The sequence below is a fragment of the Quercus suber genome, unplaced genomic scaffold (genome assembly GCF_002906115.3).
Source record: "Quercus suber isolate HL8 unplaced genomic scaffold, Cork oak 2.0 scaffold_988, whole genome shotgun sequence".
NCBI lineage: Eukaryota > Viridiplantae > Streptophyta > Magnoliopsida > Fagales > Fagaceae > Quercus > Quercus suber.
In genome coordinates, this window is record NW_027070403.1 from 171,893 (window position 1) to 175,723 (window position 3,831).

Consider the following 3,831-nt stretch of genomic DNA (forward strand, 5'->3'; position numbering starts at 1 on the left):
AGAACTAGTCACAATAAAATGCTAATGCTATATGATTCCAATCCGTAAGGTCCATGAGGGATCTTATAAAGGATAGTGGAATAGAGCATTAATTTGATTGAACATAACATTTTATACCTGCTTAGTTGAATAAAATGCTAATTCATTCTTGACACAATAATTTGATATGTATGGCACCATTTTCCTTTTCCTTATCTTGTTTGTGTCATTGAAACTTGGAATAAACTGTGAAAAAAGGTGGCGAAGGATCCGAGCAGGAAAGAGATAAATGCGTTAGCACAATACATACAGAACTTGCTGACACCATCAACACCATTATTCTTCAATACCCTCTATGATCCATATAGATAAGGAGCTGACTTCGTTCGTGGATACCCCTTTAGCTTGAGAGAAAGAGTGTCTACTGCCATCTCTCGTGGGCTGTGGCTCAACAATCCTGACTATGATGCCCCTACTCAGCTTGTCATGCCTCGTGAGTGCAACACCAGGTTAAGTTATTATCACTCTTAGTAAGGCTTGCTGTTGCTTCTTTTATTGGTTTGTCATTGCTGAACTATGATTTGTTTTTATTTTCATTTTTTTGATTATCAGTATTATCTCACAAAATGTTCTGTTTTAATACATTTGGTAATATGCTATTCTGTATTTTTCTCAATCAACTTTCAACTTGATGTTATTCTTTTCCTTGGCTGCCAAATAGAGGAGAAGATTATTATCTGATTTTACAATTTTGTAGGGAATGATTCCTTAGTATTGTTGGAATAGACTTTTTTTAAGTCTATGACTTCTTTTTTATTATGGTTTGGACTTTGGACTATTGCTGCATTTTTTTTCCTAATGTTTTTAAATTCTCTAATAATTTCCTGGACTCTCACTTATTGAATTTTCATGTGTGTGTTTGTAAAAGCTGCTTATTTAAAATCCGGGTATTAGCAAGTTGATCAAGATGTTGGTTTCATGTAATGGTGTCCATAAGATTTTCTTTTCTATAACAGACTGACAGAGATTTATATTTACTTTGATTTAGAATTTTTCTGAAGTTGCAAAATTTTAAAGAACTCTAAAAAAATTTCAAATTAAGATCTTTTGAATGAACATACGATAATAAAACTTTCCCAATTTTCAAAGATTTATTTTTTATGTACAGAAATGACAACCATGATGAAAGGCAAAATTACCAAACACTGGACATTAAGGGCTATGAGCTGGGACTCTCTCTTTCCCTCTCTCTCAATACTACCTATAGGTAGAAAAGATTGGTACAATCAATTCATGACTTCCCAGAACTAGATTTTTTTTCAGTATACAATTTTGTCTTCAACACCGTTTCAGTGTATATTCTTTTCTGTTATGCTCACCTGCTGTCCAATGTGTTCTATTATAGGCATTTAAATGATCTTCTGGCTCTTGACTTTTTATATAAAAGTCTTTTTTTTTTTCTTTTTTTTTTTTTTTTTTTTTTTTTCTTGTATTTACAAGATAAATATAATCACACAAGTTATTCCTTTGAAGGGTAAAAATATTAGCAATTCAGCCCTGTTGAACCATCATTCCTAGAAGTTGGCTTCCAATCAGATATTTAAATTTGTGTGCAATGATGCTTCTATCTATTGAGAAACCTTATGCAGGAATCGGTATTTTTCCAGTTGAACATGTTTTTAATACATTTCTGCTTAATTTGTTTGCCTTAAAACTCATGGCTACACCTTTTTTTTTCCCTTCAAATGTTGCAGTCTAAGAACTTACAATTTTTTTTTAGCGTGCAGATTCTTCATTTTATGGTCATTTACATAATCTTTTCACTTTCTACCATCAATGTAAAAGTCTTTATTTGTCCTTGCAGGCTGAGGACTTGGTATAAGTTTTTTTAAGGTCTATTGGACAATTTAATTGACTTGATCCATTCAAAGAAGATAACAAAAGAAAATAGAAAGAACATTTTTGCAGTTGGTGATTCTTCTTCTTCTTTCCATTCAATATTTATAATTTTACTTGTTGATTTGATTTTTGAGAAATTTAAAACTTTTCAATTTAGCACATGTATCCGGATTCTGAATTACATACCAGAAGATATTTATTGTTTATCTAAGTATTTTACATATGATTCTAAATCATAATATTCATTTGAGGGGCATCAAATTATATTAGGTTCTCTATCTCGTACACGCCTGTTTATGTATCAACCATGAACCATCCTATTTTTATTACACTAAAAAAGACAGATTCTTGATGAGAAATAGTATATTTGAAAGCCTAATTGTAACAAACAACAAAGAAGCAGATGTACCCTGTATTTATTTATTTTTTAATATTATTAGTCATTGTTTCCAGCATAAAGAAAAGCAACATTTTCAAAAGATCAAGCAGGGTAGAAAAATATAAAATACATTAAATTCTATCAAATATATCTTTGCTCTCTGCAGTCTGCCCCCCACAAACAATCAAATTTTTGGGGTTAAAGTTTTGAAGGTCTCATTGTATTTTCTTATTTCTTGTGTATGTTGCATGTTTAGGCTTCATTGCAGCCTGGTGGAACTATTGCTTTTGAACACTGGAATCTTAGTTGGCAACTTCTTGAATCCAATGGCCAAAGAGTGTTGCCTAGTGGAGGAATTAGTGCAGATGGGCCTCCCACAACCCTCAGTGGTACTGGCATTGACCAAATGGCTTTTTTACAGGAAAATATTACACGTGATAACACCTAGTTCATAAATGGAGCTCTAGTTGGGTCAAGGAACCTATTTCGGGTGAGTTTGGCTTCTAGTAACATGTAGCTTGATTTTTATTTGCTTAATTGAACGCCTTCTACTTCTATTTTGGTTTGAAAGACCTTGGAAGGAAGAAAAATGCATAGAAGATCTTAGGAAGGAAGCCATATTAGCAGGATCATCTTACTTCTAGTCAATTNGAGTAAATTCTATTTAGCTGTCAACCTGACTTCGGGTTTATTTCTGAACTATGTTTCATTACAAGATTTCGTATTTGACAAGTACTACTATATATATAGTGTTCTGGAGGTGAAGAAGATAAGTTATGAGAAGTGCAAATGAGCGAGGCTTCATTAACAACATTACAAGGGTTGGTCGGGATGTGTTACAACTCACAGAGGCAAGGCCATATTACTTCCTATCCAGTGGAGGCTACTGCTATGCCTATCATGGAATAAGAGCTGCTGTGTATGTTGAAACCTCGCCCACTCCAGCCACAAATGGTTCTCCTTCAAATACACCTACCCCATTCGATTCTTCTGTCCATTCCATTTTACATAGCTTTTGTATTTGGCCATCATGCTCAAAACAATTGCAAGGTTTCGCTTGGAAAATGAATACATGAGCTGTGAAGTGTTACATTTTCTCTGAATTGATATTCAGCATATGATGGAATATGAGAATAAATTATCTTATTTAATTACCATTTTGGCTTGTGCACAACTAATGAGAATTAAAGGCGTACTTGACTGATCCTTATTAAGGGACTTTCTTGAGGATGTCCCTCCTGAGTATATGTGACTCATCCTTATTAGCTTGTTGAAAATTCATATTGACCCAAAAAGTTTGGAACTAAAACTTGGTTTTTGCTCTTCAATTGTTTTATGCTCCATATCATATAGTATTAATTGCATGCACTCCAAATTGTTTATAGGAGATTCTTCATAATGTAATTGTTGACACCTTCACCTAATGACACTTCCTGTATATGAATTCCGGAGCAAATTGCTCTACATAGTTTTATGTTGCGCTGAGTACGAAAGTTGTAAAGTCGGAGTTGTCGCCTCAATAACGAACTATGCTGCTGAATTTTATTTTACAATCTATAAGAGTAAAACCATGG

General features: G+C 33.4%; 1 long non-coding RNA gene across 1 annotated transcript; it reads left to right on the forward strand.

The window, feature by feature from the left end:
• Window positions 1–6: 6 nt before the first annotated feature.
• On the forward strand, window positions 7–2,901 carry LOC111992635 (uncharacterized). The gene is made up of 3 exons (XR_010627124.1): window positions 7–488; window positions 1,148–1,950; window positions 2,514–2,901. It is a non-coding gene; the product is annotated as an uncharacterized LOC111992635 (long non-coding RNA).
• Window positions 2,902–3,831: the final 930 nt, after the last annotated feature.